Source organism: Atta colombica, unplaced genomic scaffold (assembly GCF_001594045.1).
Source record: "Atta colombica isolate Treedump-2 unplaced genomic scaffold, Acol1.0 scaffold254, whole genome shotgun sequence".
Lineage (NCBI taxonomy): Eukaryota > Metazoa > Arthropoda > Insecta > Hymenoptera > Formicidae > Atta > Atta colombica.
Genome location: NW_017259353.1, coordinates 2,494,026 through 2,503,617, shown reverse-complemented (window position 1 = coordinate 2,503,617; position 9,592 = coordinate 2,494,026). Strand labels below are relative to the sequence as shown.

Here is a 9,592-nt window from a genome sequence, read left to right as displayed (position 1 = left end):
TATAATTTAATGTAATATGCATTTGGATTTGTTATATACGCTCAATTATCTATTTGTAGCAAGGCAACTATGATTTTCGTAGTTTTCCGAGAAAAATATAAAAAATTTTCTTATATCGATATGTATCTCAAATTTAACGATCTTATATTTTTGCAACCTTTTATAATATGCAGAAATTTGCAATGTTTATTATCAATTATATTCACATAAAACTTATAATCACCGATGAGGGTCGTTCAAGGAATGCCACGGTGTAAGCTTGGGAAAATCAGGATTGTAGCATATGGCAATAAATACACGTACATACACATTCGTACATACGCTATGTCGACCGGTAGCAGGTGAGTTTGTGCGAGACACGATGGGAATGTTGCGGGCCAACATGTTTACCTAATCATCAGCGGACCCTCGATGGCCTATACATTGATGGCCGTTGTGATATTTGCGGATAGGAAGTGCACCGATAACGAATCGACATTATCACGATTCCGCCAACGCTCCAAACGTCAATTATGAATATCGATAGTTCCGCTACCTACACCTGCCGTAGTGTTCCCATGTGACTTTTATGTAGACTGACACTTGACTAGTATCACTGCAAGCATTGTTATTTCTAAAAAAGTTATTTGTCGAACTTCATATTAAAAAAATTTTTTCTCGAAAGTAGAAAGTTTTCAAAAGTTTCCAAAAGTTTCTAATATAGCAGATTCGAATAGATTTAAAAAGAAGTAAAAACGTTTGAATGCGAAAAAATGCGGTAAATCATTTGGTATAAATTATTCGGCAAATATAAACACATTTTCTTTTTAATTACAGTTTCTTTTTAATTACAGTTTCTTTATATAATTTATTATTTATTATTCCATATTATTATTTATTTGGGAAAAAATGCGACGTTAAATATTGCAAAAATATTTTATTAAAAGAAATACTAATGAAGGCCAATCGCTGCGCTTGAATGTATAGTTACGGATTTGCATAAACTACCTGCAGAATTCTTAGAATTTTCTGAGAAATCATTACATTCATTTGATTATATAGTCAAAAATTTAAACATGGTCACTTTTTTTATAGACGACAACAATAAAGTAAAAGAGACCTTTAAAAGACCTGACAATATACAGAAAGAATCCCGTTATAAAGACAGTTATAACGAGAGATTCCTACAATAAGATTTTGAGAAATCCTAATGCCAAAATAATTTTTTAATATAATAAATATTAATAAGTATCAATAATTAAAAATCCATAATTTTATTTATAATAGGTAATCTTTATTAATATTAACAAAAAGCGACAATTAGCTTTCGATTTTAATATTTTGAGTTGTATCACAAATTTTAGGTCACATAATTCGCCAACTTTAAATACTTATAATTATAAAACTATTGTAGCTAATATTTTAATAATAAAGAATTTTCGTCTTAAAAGATTCTCAAGAATCTATCCTTAAATATTGATATGATTTTTACAGAACGCTTTGTATTACGCAGTATAATCTCTACTTATTTATTTAAAGCAAAATATAATTATAATTTGCGCTGCATAAGCTAAATAAAAATCAAATGTTTGTTTTTTGAAGTTAGTTTCAAGATGATGTCTACAAGGAACGCGAAGAAAAATGTGAAAAATTCCATTTTATTTTTTACCTGTTTTATTTTATATCTGTTTTATTTATCGCCGTTTTATTTATTTATTACATCTGAGTATCTATATAAAATTTGATTACAATTTTTTTATTAGTTTAAAAATTATTTAATTTTTTTGTTTATCTTTTTGTATGTAAAATATTTTGTAATACTCATTTGCAAATTTTATAAAAAAGTAGCATAATTATGTAGCGGATTAAATTACGTATATTTTTTTACTATTTTTAAAGTTCTAATAAACATTATTTACTTAAAGCTTCTGCAAAATATTATAATTTGCGCTGCATAAGCCAAATAAAAATCAAATGTTTGTTTTTTGAAGTTAGTTTTAAAATGATTACTACGACAAAATTTTCTTACTGCATTATATAAAGATTATGCGTTTCGTGTGTTTCCTTTATGTCCAAATCCATTCTTGGAATGCCAATGTTTTGTGAACCGTGCAGTCCACTTCATCAGCAGCTTGATACTCCTCGCCTAAGCCTATCAGGCTGCTCCTCGCCCTGATGAAGTAGACTGCAAGATTCACAAAACGTTGGCATTCCAAGAATGGATCTGGACACAGAGGAAATCCGCGAAACGCAATCTTTATAAAGAAAACATCCGTGGAAGCCTCAAAAATATTCTTACTGCATTTTTTTTATTGCCGCTTATTAATTTGTAAAGATTAATTTTTTTCGCTGATTTTTAATTAGAAATTATCAAATTAATCGATTTTTATATCAGTTTAAAAGTCTCCTTTTCCTTTAAAATGAAATATTGTTTCAATAAAAAGAATACATAAATTTTTAATTTCTCAAACAGATAGTTTTGTAGTAATTGTATTTTTGACAGTTGTTATGCCGATGACGGAACAATAGTCTGTTCTCACTATAATTTATGATTCCAAAATTAGAGTTGCAGGTAGACTCCAAAGGATCGTACTTTCACTTTTTCCATTCATGTCGTCTCCTTTATTTTGCTTCTTTCTATAATTATTTTTCATTTTTTACGTTTATATTCAATAGTCATGTATTTCGAGAGTCGTATTTGTCGATATATCATTAATATATTATATTTGTTCAATCATTATTGTAGTGCTTAATTATGACAAAATCGAATACTCAGACTTTAATGCCAATTCACTATTGCTTTTTTCTTCGAATTTCGGTCATATAGCGGTATCGCATCGTAACACGAGCATCTTCGAACGATCTTCGACGATCTCTGCGGATTATCATAGCTTGTGCGATCGTCTCCTTTTCTCTCCTTCTCTCTTTCTCGTGTCACGTCGAACAAATGTACGGCGCCTACGCTTGGCGCCAGTCCGAGAAGAAAGTGCGATCGGGGTCGCCGAGAGAAGTCAAGTCTTTAAATGATTGCCGTGCTCGTTTACATCAGTGCGTCGCCCAAAATGCGAGTGAGATCCGGGGCGTCGTGATGCCCTCCTCCCGGAAGCGACCGCGAAGGCACGAGAGACTACGTAACAACGAAAAGAAAAACCAATGTGTCGTCATTTAGCATTACATTCCCGCCATGAATGACGGAGAAAGACGCGTGAAAGTCGACGACAATGCTTTAATCCTTCGCATACTTCACTGCGCGGAACGATCGCGGGACGCATCGTTGTTGATGTCCTCGAAAAAGGAGGTATCGTAATGAGATGTATTTTCGTTCACGAGTATCGCCCAATCACCTTTCTTAGTGTCGAACAAACGGGTTACAATCTGGCAGCGCGTGTCCTTGGCAGATCGCATGCGAACGGATTTCTTCTCGCGAGAAATGATCTTGCATTCCAGAGGAACATGAATAAAATCGACTTATCCATTAGTGATATAGAAGCATGTATTTGAAAGCGTAAATAAATTTCGATTTTGCAAGATCGTTACTGAATCGGTGTAGCCTTGTTTAAAAATACATCCGTCGTTAATATTCGAGTTCGTTTTGTCGACTCGTAAAGCACACTCTTAACGTCCAGGCAATACCTTTGTGATGCCTTTGTGTAACGATGTATACTTGCGGAAATAATCGTGTAAGTTACGATCGGACTTCTCGGTCGCATACGCTCGAACGATCCTCTCATTTCGGTCTCATCCGGCGCGTTCGAGAACTGTTTTAATTGAGCGGTTAAATGCGTCGTCATAAAGATTCCCGCGGTTAGGTTGCAGCTGCATCGTCGACCCCTCCGCACGCCTCCTGGGGAATAGTCGACCGCGTTCCCGCTAAAAACCAGAACCATGAAACTCGAGCACGGCTTCCGTGATGACCGCGCGGTGCATTTATACGCGCGCGTGGCAGGTGCATGGCCCACATATTCGGCACAAAAACTGGTAACCCAACCGCGCAAGCCACCCTGCGGCGCCCATCTTGGACAAAATAACCGCGCGATATACACCTGACAAGAGAAAAGAGTTATGGCGATCGTCCGAGGACATTCGACATCTGCAGTTAATGGCCACGAATATAATAATATTTTAATTTATTTAAGTAATTATTTTAGAAAGATGTGTATTTGAAATAATTACTTCAATATAAATATAGTATTGTAATATGACAAGTTTATTGAATTGATTGAATAATTAAATGCAAATTTCTTTTTTTTTTTTTTAAAGTCTTTTTATTGATACGTATTCAATAGTCTCAATTAGAAAATGTATAAAATTAATTCGATAATAAATACAGATATAGGTAAATAATTTAGAATGGAGTAAAAAATGCTCGTATATTTTCTTAAAAATTAACACAATGTCAATGGTTTATTTCGAGCTATAATTAAATTAACTTTGAATTAATATAATTAACAAACGTTTCGGCTTACAAAGCCTTCCTCAGTGCTACAACGTAGAAATACAATCTTAAGTTAACAAAGAATAACGGATACAATGAAAATTTAAAAACTATCAATGGTGAAATGTCAAAATATAAAAAAAAAATATAAAAAAAATTCGAACGTCAATAAGTATTCGAACATTAATAAATAATTTAGATGTATTTTTTTTTCTAATAAATTTAAATATTTAGTTACATTTTATGTAAAAATGTTTGCTTGTATATAGCGCTCCATTTTGGGTGATGTATTTTATATTGAAATAGCATAATTTCGAACGACGAAGTACTGTGTCTGGATATCAGTAGCATCGAAGGCTTCGCCGTATGGTGACGGTACACCTGCTGCTACTCGTGACCAAGGTGGGCTAAGGTCCGGTGACCTCACTTCCTTCCTCTGATAGACCCCCAAGTCTCCACATCGATTAAGTCCTGGTGGGCCGTCACCTGCGAATCGCTCTGGCTACTTTCTTGCACCCCCTTTTCCGGGGTGCGTTTGAAGACCACGCTCGAGCGAAGCGCGCGTGCATTTCTTATCGTAGATACCCCCACGGTGTCGTCACACCTCGATGAATCGCTTCCAGAACAGGTGACATCGTGGTTTCCGTGTTACGGAAGCGGATGTATAGGCGAGTGATCGACGTCATGAGGCAGACTGAACAAGTTTTCAGCTAAAAGTTTTATTCGCATTATAAATTTCTCTACTAGCTATTATATATTATATAGAGAACAAATAAGACTTAATACATAAATGATATAGCTTTATTTATGTGTTATATATTTGTTACGTAATAAATACATAAGTAAAAAATTATACATAATATAACGTGATCGTGAATATGAAGAAGATAAAACCAGCTCAGCCAAATCGTTGACTTTCTCTTCAGTTCGAATTCACCATTGTCTCACGAATTGTGGAGATTAAAGAGAATCATTACGAGCATAAAATTCGATGGAAGGCTGGTTTCTCTCATATCGCAAAAGAATTCTCTTAGGCCCTCGGAGGAAAGAGGAATAAGCAGCTTGATCCGGTAGCTCATCCGAATGCCCGGGCACGCGCTACATCGACACGCATATGATCGCGTCTCTCCGCGCGTATCCTGCGTGCGTGCGTGCGTGCGTACATACGTACATACGAGAAAACGACGTGATGTGTATACAGCAGATATTATATCATCAATATCGTTACTGCATTACGCCTCTTTGCCTCGAGGGACGAGTTTGCCGAAGGAACTTACTAATATCTTGACCGGCGACAACATAGAACTGGAGACAGGACGTGCGTGTATGCGTACGCGTTCCTGTGGCTATTTTCTGGATTTTTTGCTTTTGAAACGTCGTCCAATATTCTCAATGAAGATGAATACTATGTAGTAAGATCGTAACGGCGCGTATTATTACATGAAATCGTGCGTACCTGCATTATCAATTAAATTATATCGAATAGGTTTTCGATAAAATGTTACTGAATATGTTATATCGAGAGAATCGCATTGTTACACGAATGAAATAATTGATATAGGCATTACTTAAAACAACTTAAATCTTTTTTTGTAAGAACTTTAACAAGAGCTATAAAATTAATTTTCTCGAACTTTTAAGCCTACAATATGTTTTTTGTTTCCTGTTTTTTACTTTTTGCTATTTTTTACATTTTTATCTTTTTGCTTTTTATCCGAGTTTTTGTTTTATATCATTCAAGATAAAAGTTAACGAATTTCGAAAGAAACAAGAAATATGTATCAAGAAAAATTCGATGAAACGGTTGCAAAGGAGAAAAAAACAAAAAAATAAAAAACAAGAAACAGAAAACAAAGAGCACATTAACATGGATTTTAAAGAAAAAAAATTATTATTTTTCTGAATCTATAATTTCTCTGTGTACAGAAGCGCAAACACATTCCAGGCTAATAAAATATAAATAAAGAAAAAGTTGCAGAATAGAAAATTTTTAAAATTGTTTATAAAATTTTTTTTTAAAGTATTTGTACACAGAGAGAAGATTAATTGTATTTCGCGTTACTGATGATATAAACTAATAATATATAAAATGAAAAAGTGTGTATATATATATATATATAAATGTTTTTTTCTCAGATATTAAGCACAGCATTTGCGAAAGAAGAAAAGATCAAGGCATCACGATCGCCCACCCCACTTGCGGATCTTCACAAATTAGAAGATAATCGGCTCGTCGGGAGTTCTCCTCCCGTCTGCCTCGCTGTCATCCGCTTAAAGAAATCTTTGTTTCTCCTGGCTGGCTTTTATACGACGGTAATAATTATTTCGTAATACCGACTGATGGCACGACCGCCGGGAGAATTATTTATTGCTTGTGTGAGAACGCCGCGACTGCCGGAATCTTCGAGATCGTAATCCGCCTCGGATCGTCGGAGCAGGGACGCTGCTATGCAGCTCGACGATGCTTTTCCCATTACTTTTCGCGGACTTCATATAAATTACGGTAGTATAGCTTCATCTGCTGAGATAAAGTGCGCGTATTCTCGCGTAATTTCAATTGGACTGGCAACAGCGAGTCGGTCGTATGTACATGCGATTGCATGCCCAAATGTATTAATCAGCTTTGATAAGCGTCTTTTGAATTGTACACTTGTACTTTCGTGAGAGAGATCGTTGAGCGTGCAAGTGCGGCCGCGAGAAGAGAGAATTGTTTACGGCGCGATCACGAAGAATAGTAATCGCTAGTTTCTCTTAAATTATTTGCGATTCGTTCTTGTATTATTAATAAACGTGTGTGGAAATTTTATAAAATTTGTTAAGTATATAGAACTTGTAATAAAATCTATATGTCAATGTTAATCAAAACATTGTTGTAATGTTCTATAATCATAGATGAGATCGTACAAATTCAATAAGAAAAAAAAACAAGACATTTATTTGTTGTATAATTACAATTTACGATCTTAAGAAATTTTTTAATATTAAAAAAAAACAAAATTTACAACGATTTGTTGATTAGATCTTAACGTTAGTATAGATTGTTATTATGTTATGGACAATGTCAGTATAAAACCACTGATTGACAGATACCGTTTCTAAATACTTCGTTCTTTCGAAGCTCTTAAGTAAGCAAATGTTATATTAGTCGTAACCCTTTGCGAAGGACCGATCTGAACGCGGTAGCTACCAAGTGATCGATCACGCCTCATCACTTTGCTTGTTGAGGCAAACCGAAGAAAACTGATAAGTCGGATAAAGAAGTAAAGTGGTATTTCTTGCGATCATTATCATCATAATTATTATTATCATATTCTCGATTATCTAAAATTGCTTCTTGTTATGTATTCTTCTAGACATTTATTGAGAAACCATTATTGAACACGTTTTTATTAAATCAGTAAATTATTTGTGAAGCAAAGAGCATCAACAAAATCATATTATGAAGGCTACAATGCTCATAATGCGGTGCATAAAATTTCATTAAAATTCGCGCTCGATCACGATCGACGTAGGGTGCGCGCAACATGACGGGCAACGTGAAGCTTCGACAGGCATGGCGAATCGCGCAGAGTATATTAGTCGTGTCCGTTCTTCCACGCAGGTGTAGAGGATGCGCGCAGGTAAGATCATTGCCTCGCGCGGTAAGAAACAGGATCCTGGAGTGGCCCAAGAGAAGAGGCGAGATCGTCAAATCATCGTTCGCGCCACCCACGTCAAAAGGGACGTTGAGGATGACGATCGCGACGAGAGTGCTCGAAACGATCCTACCAATCGAGCTCGTGCCCGGCGGCGAGGGCGTTAGGCGCGCAGTCGGGCCCGTTTCGAGAAAATGAAGTGCCTTCGAGAGGCCAATGGAGCACGAGCGACAGCAGGCACTCGTGCGCGCCTTCGTAACTTCGTTCCGCCGCGGTGCGCATTGTCGCGGAGTCCCAACCTTGCAGCGGGGAACAAGCCGCCGAGTCACGGCGTACAATGCGCGCACGCTTCTTAATTAAACTTATTTAATTATCCCTACTCTATCCGTGACCATCGCTTCTCGCCATCTCTTTAGTGGCGTGTTAGCGTTATCTTCTTCACGCGCCGTGTTCGAAGACTTCACGCTGGCTAGTCACGCGCTAGGGGAGTAGGGATGACGGCAATAAATCTAGTTGCAGATATGAAAAGAATCTATTTATTAAGTCAAAAATGGATTCATGGACAATTTGAAATCTCGGTGTCTCTTTGACGTAAGTGATTACAGAGAAAGGTTATTCTGGCTATGCTTTTCAGAGATTGCTTTTGAATTTGGAACAGTTGTAGACATGCGCAAGATTGGTACCAATCGTAAAAGATTTCTTCAGTGATTTCGTCTCTCGCAATTGTCTCCGCGATTCAACTGGAATAATTAAGCAGGAGAATGTCCAATATGCCGCGAGAGCACGGGATCTATCGCGTTCGATGGGACGAATCAATTTCGAAAACACTCGGGTTTGCGAAAACGAGGCTTCGTGATCGACCCCACCCGCGATATTGCCGAACCAAACGACCGCAATGTTTGGAAATTATCCGTCGACTGAAGTAGCAGTTTACGCCCATTTTAAATTGCAGGTACGATCCGGGCGATTACGTAGTTTCGCTTGGAAACGGCGAAATGCAGATTCCTATTTTTTCTCCCTTCGTTGCTTGCGCTATCACTATCGGCTGACTTGCGACATTTCGTTTAAGAAACAAACAGGATTGAAGACAGCACGTAAAACATCGTCGAATTGCTTCATGCTGTTTTGCTCGATCGAATTAAATTTTTTTCATAAAAGTTCTTATTTGAGTTACGAAGGAATCTAACACTCTGGCAGATGAAAGCTAATCAAAGGATAATCGAGAAAGATGATGAAAAGATGTGACTGATAATACATAGTAAATTGCGTGATAAACAGAAAAGGCTGTTTCGACTGAATAAATGAACCGATGTGGCAATTTTCTCACATCGAGGTGCAAGTTCAAACCGATTATTGGCACACGATTATGTGAATTTTTATCACAGATCTTCTGTGAACGCGAAAGTCGGTATTCTTCTTCTTTCTCTTTCGCTCGGCCTCCTTTCTCCTCTTTTCTTTCATCCACCCCCATGATAGGCAGCGTAATAGCTCACTTCGTTCACTGTTACTGTTATGCAAGATATAATAGGGTAATAATGCAGAG

General features: G+C 36.6%; 1 protein-coding gene across 1 annotated transcript in view; it reads left to right on the top strand.

Annotated features, from left to right (window-relative positions):
* Nucleotides 1–1,569: 1,569 nt before the first annotated feature.
* Nucleotides 1,570–9,592, top strand: part of LOC108689076 — a 16,753-nt gene continuing 8,730 nt past the window's right edge. The window contains exon 1 of the mRNA XM_018195681.1: nucleotides 1,570–1,580. The gene's annotated coding sequence lies outside the window, so the exon portion shown is untranslated. The remainder of the gene's footprint in view (nucleotides 1,581–9,592) is intronic.